Source organism: Arachis hypogaea, chromosome 9 (genome assembly GCF_003086295.3).
Source record: "Arachis hypogaea cultivar Tifrunner chromosome 9, arahy.Tifrunner.gnm2.J5K5, whole genome shotgun sequence".
Taxonomy (NCBI): Eukaryota; Viridiplantae; Streptophyta; class Magnoliopsida; order Fabales; family Fabaceae; genus Arachis; species Arachis hypogaea.
Window position 1 is genome coordinate 65,740,262 of NC_092044.1, and position 9,451 is coordinate 65,749,712.

The window sequence follows — 9,451 nt, forward strand, 5'->3', positions numbered from 1 at the left end:
AATTTTTATGAAATTAAAGTATTAGGACCAAAGTTTCATTTAAAATTGGTTCCATTTCAAAATTCAAAATGCAGAATTTCCATTAAAGAAATCAAGTTGCTGCTGTGTTAAATGCTCAGCAGAAAAACCAGATTTGACATCCATGATTCAAAAATTCACCATAAATCATAAACTTAGTGAAAAAGCCTCAAATTCAGCAGTCCAGTTCCCTATATTCCCAAGCTCAATCCGGACTTAGTCTCACACAATTCCGATAATCACAGAAATAGTTATAGCTTTTCAAAGTGTCCGGCTTCTTTTAAATAGGAAATAAGAACATAAACAGTAAATGTAACATGAACAGTAAACATTATTTCTAGATCCATGAATTTCAAAGATAGTCTAACGATAATAAAAATATTCCTACTTTCCCAGCAGGCTCTGATACCAGATGGCCCGAAGCGGATCAAGGAGGAAAAGGGGAAGAAGGAACAAAAGAATATGTATTTATGATGCAGATGCAGAGACAAGAAAGTAAATATGAAGTTAGATGCGGCGGTAGTCCGCATGCATATGCAAGTTAGTATGAAGTTTGATGTGGCAGTAGTCTGCACACATATGCAGATGCAACAATATTAAACACAAAAATGAAGAACTAGAAAATTATTAATTGAATTGGATTGAAGAAAACTTGAAAAGAAGAAGGAGAAGGAAGAAGAGCTAGAGAGCTTACAAGGGAACTCTTAGAGCTTCTCTCTCTAACTTCTCTCTCTGATTGTGTAAATGAAAGGGTACTTCACAATGAGAACGAGGACTCCTTTTATAATTGAAAATTTTACTGTTTCTACAGTACAGGTAAACACGACCTAAACTATAGCCACAGTACCGGTTACAATAACTTCAGATTTAATCATCTGCTAGACAAACATCGAAACAGTCTTCATTAACGTCACTGTCTTGACATTCGTCGTCATTTTCTTCTTTAGATGAGGACTCTTCATCTTCTTGAAGCAAGGGAAGGATCTGCTGAAGCTTTCCTTTGATTGATTCCTTTGATTTTGAGGCTGCAAGGGCTGCCTGGATTTGTGCTTTCTGATTGACAAACGAGGCCGTTTCTGGATCTGAGATCTTCTGATTCTTGGGATTAGTTTTGAACCATTCTTATACCTTTTCTAGGTAGGCCATTGAAGAATCAAATTGAGACCACCATTTGACATAAGCTGCCTTTGTAAAATTTGGAATGCTTTAGGATGGTTTGGTTTTGTATATTGCTATCGCCACGAGAAAATTCATGACAATGAGGAGATTGAGAAAAATTTTAACATTACAGGAACGCATGTTTCCTGTTTGTCAAATTTTGATTGAAATAGTTTATACCCTTCATCAGTAGGTGAGGGTAGGATTTCTGGAATTGGTCCAAAGGAGTCCCACCATTGGTAGAACCAATTTGGAAAAATATAGTGTGAATTTCTTTTAAAATAAATTAGCCATGAATGTTTGTACTGCGTATTTTGAAACCAAAATACTTTAGTCCAGGCCTTCATGTAGTCCCAATAATTAAAACCTATTGGGTCATAATTTTGAGAAAACTTTTGATTTTTGTTTAGATTGTTCCCAAATTGCTTTGGGCTCATGACTCTGAGGATTTTGATTATAGAATGGGTTATGAGTTCAGGATTGGTTTTGTCCCTATAGTGTTTAATAGATATCGAGTCAGTATCTATTAAAATGAACTCATAAATTGGCGAGTCTTATTGGGTGAGATTGGTTTGAAATGGAATTCGGTAGGAAAGATTTTTGGGATAATTTTGTTTGGTGATTCATCCCAAAATTCAGGCTCCATTTGGATAATGTTTGAAATTTTGTTGGTGGGGATATAATTGGTTTGGGCTTTGTGTTTTTGTTGTGATTGAGGATGTTTGTGGTGTTAGGGCTATGGCTTTTTCCTTTGGTTTGTGTGCGATTATTTTTTGATTGGCTACTTGGGGTATGAGCTGGGTCAGGTCAATTTCTTCATCAGAATCACTACATATATCATCCCAAGATTTTTTGTTGAGCTTGGTGACACCTTGGTCTTGTAAGGCCATAAGGGTTTGGATTGGGAAGGCATAATCTGCCTTGGTTTGTTTGGCTTGATTGGTAGCTGGTTCTGCCTTGGTTTGTTTGGCTTGATTGGTAGTTGGTTCAATAAATTGTTGGATTGATTTTTTGTTGGGTTGTTGGGTAGAAGACCCAGATTCATGATCAGATTAAGATTGCGTGGATGGCCCTGTAAGGGCTAATCGAATGCCTTTGCCTCTCTCTCTTAAAGAGGTAATGATTGCCTTTTTAGGCATCTTGACTTTGTTTAACTCCCTACAAATATTCACGTGTGAGAAAGTTAGGGAGAGAGTTTGAGTTGCCCTTGATGTGCTCAATATCAAAATAAAAAATGATTAATATAGCTTGCCACCTGGCAAAAATTTGTTTTGATGCAAGATTTTTAACATCCTTTTGTAAAACTTCTTTAGCCGATTCGTAATCAACTCGGACTAAAAATTTTTAATTGAGTAAGTCGGATTGAAATTTTGTGATGCATAAGGCTATGGCTAAAATTTCTTTTTTGATTGTGGAATAGATTTGTTGAGTACAATTCCAATGTTTGGATGTAAATGCAATGATACATTCTTTATCATGCAGTTTTTGTTTTAAGATACCACCATATCCTAAATCAGATGTATCTGTTTTAACTATTTTGAATGCATGAGGCACAAGAAGGTAAAGACAAGGAAGATTGCGAACTTTGGTTTTAAGAAATCTGAGGATTTCAGAATGTTTGTCCGTCCATGGCGGAGGATTTTTCTTAAGCCTATCATGAAGAGGCTTAATAAGGTTGTTAAGATTTGGGATTACATTTCGAAACATAATTAAGACATCCTAGGAACCTTTGGAGTTGAGGTTTGTCAAGGATATAGTCTGGAAATTTTTCTCCAAACAAAATTGATTTTTCAATTGGAGTTATTGTTCCTTGGGAAATCATGTGGCCAAGAAAACGGATTTTTGTTTGAAAAAGGACCATTTTTGATTTGGAAACAGCAAGTCCGTTTTTCTAGATGAGGTGCATAAAAGTTTTAACATGTTTGAAGTGTTTTTCTAAGGTTTGAGAAAAGATTAAGACATCATCTATGTAAATGATTGCAAAGTTTGAATATGGGTTGAAAATGTCATTCATGATTTTTTTAAATTCAGAAGGATCATTTTTCAGACCAAAAGGCATTACATTCCATTCATATTGATCAAATGGAACTGTAAATGCAGTTTTATATCCGTCAGATTCTTTGATTTGGATTTGCCAAAAACCAGATTTCATATCAAATTTTGAAAAGATATTTGCTGAGTTTAGCCTATTGAGCAAATCTTTTTTTTTGGGATAGGATAACGAATCTGTTGTAAAGCTTGATTTAAAGGTTTATAATTGATGACAAGCCTGGGAGTTCCTCGTTCTATCTCAACTTGCTTGTTGACATAAAAAGCTGAGCAAGACCAAAGACTCTTACTTGGACGAATTAATTCTTTGTCCAAAAGATCTTTAATCTCCTTTTGACAATGCTGTAAAAGCTGCTCATTCATTTGAATGGGGCGAGCTTTTGTAGGGATTTGTGATTCTTTAAAGTCTTTTTCATAAGGAAGATCAACAATGTGTTCTTTCCATTTCCAGAAGGCATGAGGCAAATCTGAACAAATAGACTTTTCAATTTGGTTTCAAAGATTTTTTATTTCATCTTAAACCCTTGGTTTGGAAAGTTCGGATTCAAGAGTTTTGAAAGAGATTTCTTCTTTCAAAAAATAAATTTGTTTGATTTTAGATTCAATTTGGTTTAAAGCTTTCTGGGTTGGTGAGACAAGGAATTCAAAGAAAGTTACCTGTCCTCCCACAAAAGAGGTAAGTCCAGGAAAATTTGCTAGGTATGGAAATAAAAGGATTATAAAAGGTATCCGCAAGACCACAATGTTTTTTTATATCTTTTTCTATGATAAAATTAGTTGGAATCCTAAGTTTACATTTTTCAACAAAAGCATTGGTTAATTTGAAATTGATTTTTAGTCTTTCAGCCGTTATCGAGGTAAGACGTTCAGTAGTTTTTTCAAAATACTTTGTGAGGATCAGACCTTCTTTAATACAATTTGAATCTGCACCTGAGTCATTTTCCTGTTTTTCAAAAAACCCTGGTTGTTTTTTAAGAGAGTCAAGTTCTTCATCATCAGACTCTTCACCTTGCATTAATTGCGAGAGAATAAGTTGATGGTTGATAAACCTCATTTTTAGGATTTATCTTGTACTGATTTCGAGGGTTTTATCAATGATCTTATGCACTTATTCATATGAAATACATTATTTTGTGTTCCTTTACCAAATTTGCCTCATGGATGAAAACATGCTTCTTTCGCACTAAATTAGATATATTATTATTCCTCCTCTAGTACCATTCGATACCGTGACCCATGTGTTAAGTGGTTTCAGAGTTTATAGGGCACGGATGACTCGGAGGAGAGAATGGGAGCATGCATAAAGGAAAGGAGCATGGAAGCTTGAGCTTTGGAAACTTCAGCAGCGGCGCGCGCGCGCACATGGTGCATCCGTGCAGATTCGAGCCACCAGGAGCCAAGTTACGAGCCGGCTCATTTAGCGGCTGGACTATGATCCTCAAGCACGTGCCCGTGTGCTTTACGCATGCGCGCGGATTGCCATAGAACGCGCACGCGCCTATGGTCACACATGATTTTTTAAGAAAGCACGTGACCAGAGCGTGGAGGTAGTTAGAGACCCTGTTTTGGGGAAGAGCTTAAGAAGGCCAAAGATTGAAGGGTTAAGGGACTTTTGACTCATTTTACATGTTCTTAGATATTTTCCTAGAGTTGGTTACATTTTGGGTAGAGAGAGAACCTCTAATCTCTCTCTAGGATTTCATTCTCCACATTCTCCACTACAATTCTCCTTTGATTTTCTTGGTGAGATCCATTATAATACACTTTTATTTTGATGCAATTAGTAGATCTACTCTTCTCCTATTTTCAATTTGTGTTCTTTGATCCTCTCACTTTGGATCTAGCTTTGCCTTTGTTACTTGGATTTGGAACTAGTGAATTAAGGTACTTTCATATTCATTACTTGTAATTGTTCAATTGTAGATAATTGTGTGATTTAGATCTCTTCATTTCAACTCTTCGTTCCAATTTCATAATGCCTCTTATGAATGCTGATGAGCGGATAATTTATACGCTTTTTGGCATTGTTTTTAGTATGCTTTTAATATGTTTTAGTTAGTTTTTATTATATTTTTATTAGTTTTTATTTAAAATTTTCTTTTCTGGACTTTACTATGAACTTGTGTGTTTTTCTGTGATTTCAGGTATTTTCTTGCTGAAATTGAGGGACCTGAGCAAAAATCTGATTTAGAGGCTGAAAAGGGCTGCAGATGCTGTTGGATTCTGACCTCTCTACGCTCAAAGTGCATTTTCTGGAGCTACAGAAGCCCAATTGACACGCTTTAAATTGCGTTGGAAAGTAGACATTCAGGGCTTTCTATCAATATATAATAGTCCATACTTTGCTTGAGATTTGATGGCCCAAACAAGCGTTCCAAGTCAGCTTCTGAATTCCCGGCGTTAAACGCCAGAACTGGCACAAAAGTGGGAGTTAAACACCCAAACTGGCACAAAAGCTGGCGTTTAACTCCAAGAAAAATCTCTACACATGGAAGCTTCAATGCTCAGTCCAAGTACACACCAAGTGAGCCCGAAAGTGGATTTTTACGTCATTTACTCATTTTTGTAAACCCTAGGCTACTAGTTCTCTATAAATAGGACCTTTTGCTATTGTATTTGGGGGGGATCTTTCAATCTTCGGATCATCTTTTGATCATGTTTTTATGATTGAACCCTCTTTGGGAGGCTGGCAATTCAGCCATGCCTAGACCTTGTTCTTATATATTTTGAACGGTAGAGTTTCTACACACCATAGATTAAGGTGTGGAGCTCTGCTGTACCTCGAGTATTAATGCAATTACTATTGTTCTTCTATTCAATTCAGTTTATTCTTGTTCTAAGATATCACTTGTTCCTCAACTTGATGAATGTGATGATCCGTGACACTCATCATCATTCTCACCTATGAACGTGTGCCTGACAACCACCTCCGTTCTACCTTAGATTGAGTGGATATCTCTTGGATTCCTTAATTAGAATCTTCGTGGTATAAGCTAGAATCCATTGGCGGCCATTCTTGAGAATCTGGAAGGTTTAAACCTTTTCTATGGTATTCTGAGTAGGATTCAGGGATTGAATGACTGTGACGAGCTTCAAACTCGCGATTGTGGGGCGTTAGTGACAGACACAAAAGAATCACTGGATTCTATTACGACATGATCGAAAACCGATAGATGAATAGCCGTGCTGTGACAGAGTGCGTTGAACATTTTCACTGAGGACGGGACTGTAGCCATTGACAACGGTGATTCCTAACATACATCTTTCCTTGGAAAGGAGTAAGAAGGATTGGATGAAGACAGTAGGAAAGCAGAGAGACGGAAGGGACAAAGCATCTCTATACGCTTATCTGAAATTCTCACCAATGAATTACATAAGTATCTCTATCTTTATTTTATATTTTATTTATCTTTTAATCATTAATCCTCCATAACCATTTGAATCCGCCTGACTGAGATTTACAAGATGACCATAGCTTGCTTCATACCAACAATCTCCGTGGGATCGACCCTTACTCGCGTAAGGTTTATTACATGGACGACCCAGTGCACTTGCTGGTTAGTTGTGCGAAGTTGTGATAAAGAGTTGAGATTGCAATTGAGCGTACCATGTTGATGGCGCCATTGATGATCACAATTTCGTGCACCAAGTTTTTGGCGCCATTGCCGGGGATTGTTCGAGTTTGGACAACTGACGGTTCATCTTGTTGCTTAGATTAGGTAATTTTATTTTATGTTTAAGCTTTTTACTTTTCGAAAATTTTTCAAAAATACAAAAAAATATTTCTATTTTGTTCTTCAGAGTTTTTAAAAATGGAATCTAGAGTTTCATGATGATTTGTTGAAGTATGGCTGGCTGTGAAGCCATGTCTAATTCCTGGACCGGAGTCTTAGACTAGCATTGCAATGATTCCTGGAATTCTCATTAAGAATTTTGAACCCTTGTTTTTCTTTTCCACTCAATTTTCGAAAAAGCACAAAAAAAATTTATAAAATCTTAAAATAAAAAATATTTTTATGTTTCTTGTTTGAGTCTAGTGTCTAATTTTAAGTTTGGTGTCAATTGCATGTCTTTATTCTTCTAATTTTTGAAAATTACATGCATTATGTTCTCCATTGATCTTCAAGTTGTTCTTGATGATTTCCTTGCTCTGATCTTTAAATTCTCTTGTCTTGAGTGTTTTGTTGTTTCTCATATGCATTCTCAACTTGTTAGTGTCAATAGTATACAAACTTCTAAGTTTGGTGTCTTGCATGCATTGTTTATTTGATCTTAGTGGCATTTTGATTATTCCTCATCATTAAAGATTCAAAAATTTTTTTAATTTGTGTCTTTTTAAGTCAATAATACAGAGAATTGAAGATTCAGAACATGCAGCAGAGGAATTACACAGAAAAAGCTGGGCGTTCAAAACACCTAGTGAAGAAGGAAAACTGGCGTTTAAACGCCAGCCAGGGTACCTGGCTGGGCGTTTAACGCCCAAAAGGGTAGCATTTTGGGAGTTAAACGCCAAAACGGATACCATTCTGGGCGTTAAACGCCAAAACGGATACCATTCTGGGCATTTAACGCCAGGATGATACAAGAGGGAAGATTTTGTTTTTAATTCAATTTTTTTTTTCAAGTTTTCATAATTTTTCAAAATCAAATCTTTTTCAAACTATATCTTTTCAATCATATATTTTCAAAATCAATTTCTTTCCATTCTCAAAAATACTTGCCTACAATTGATGATTTGATTCAACATTTCAAGTATGTTGCCTTTTCTGTTAAGAAAGGTTTAATGTTTGAATCATATCCTTTAAATTTCTTATTAGCCAAGTCATTAATTTTAAAAATCAAATCTTTTTTAAATTGTTTCTCAATCATATCTTTTCAATCATATCTTTTTAAAATCATAACTCTTCAATCATATCTTCTTAATCACATCTTTTTCCAAATAATTTTCAATCTTTTTTATTTCTAATTTCAAAATCTTTTTCAAAAATCACTTTATTTCTTTCCCAACTTTAATTTTCGAAAATCATTCTTCAATTTTTCAAAATTTCTTCAAAATCTTTTAATTTATTTTCGAAAATTCTTTCTCTCTTCTCACATCCTTCTATTTAAGGACTAACACTCCTCCACTATCAACAATTCGAACTCTATCTCTCTTGATAAGTTCAAATTCTTCTTCTTCTACCTCCTCCTTTTATTCTTCTTTTCCTCTGACATCTCAAGGAATCTCTATGCTGTGACATAGAGGATTCCATATTTTCTTGTTCTCTTCTCTTTCATATGAGCAGGAGCAAAGACAAAAGCATTCTTGTTGAGGCTGACCCTGAACCTGAAAGGACCTTGAAGCGAAAGCTAAGAGAAGCTAAAGCACTACTCTCTGTAGAGGACCTAACAGAAATCTTCAAACAAGAAGAAGACATGGCAGCCGAAAACAACAACAATGCCAACAATGCAAGGAAGGTGCTGGGTGACTTTACAGCACCTACTCCCGACTTCTATGGGAGAAACATCTCTATCCCTGCTATTGGAGTAAACAACTTTGAGCTTAAGCCTCAATTAGTTTCTCTAATGCAACAGAATTGCAAGTTCCATGGACTTCCATTGAAAGATCCTCATCAATTTTTAGCTGAATTCTTGCAAATTTGTGACACTGTCAAGACCAATGGGGTTGACCCTGAGGTCTATAGACTTATGCTATTCCCTTTTGCTATAAGACACAGAGCTAGGATATGGTTGGACTCACAACCTAAAAAAAGCCTGAACTCTTGGGAAAAGCTAGTCAATGCCTTCTTGGCAAAGTTTTTTCCACCTCAAAAATTGAGTATGCTTAGAGTGGAAGTCCAAACCTTCAGACAGAAGGAAGGTGAATCCCTCTATGAAGCTTGGGAAAGATACAAACAATTGATCAGAAAGTGTCCTTCTGACATGCTTTCTAAATGGAGCATCATAGGTATCTTCTATGATGGTCTGTCTGAACTGTCCAAGATGTCATTGGACAGCTCTGCTGGAAGATCTCTTCATTTGAAGAAGACGCCTGCAGAAGCTCAAGAACTCATTGAAATGGTTGCAAATAACCAATTCATGTACACTTCTGAAAGGAATCCTGTGAGCAATGGGACGAATCAGAAGAAAGGAGTTCTTGAGATTGATACTCTGAATGCCATATTGGCTCAAATCAAAATATTGACTCAACTAGTCAATATGATTTCTCAAAGTCTGTCTGGAATGC

At 36.0% G+C, this 9,451-nt stretch overlaps 1 non-coding gene across 1 annotated transcript; it reads right to left on the bottom strand.

Annotated features, from left to right (window-relative positions):
- Window positions 1–9,045: 9,045 nt before the first annotated feature.
- Window positions 9,046–9,153, bottom strand: LOC112713466 (small nucleolar RNA R71). Its single transcript, XR_003158439.1, has one exon. It is a non-coding gene; the product is annotated as a small nucleolar RNA R71 (small nucleolar RNA).
- Window positions 9,154–9,451: the final 298 nt, after the last annotated feature.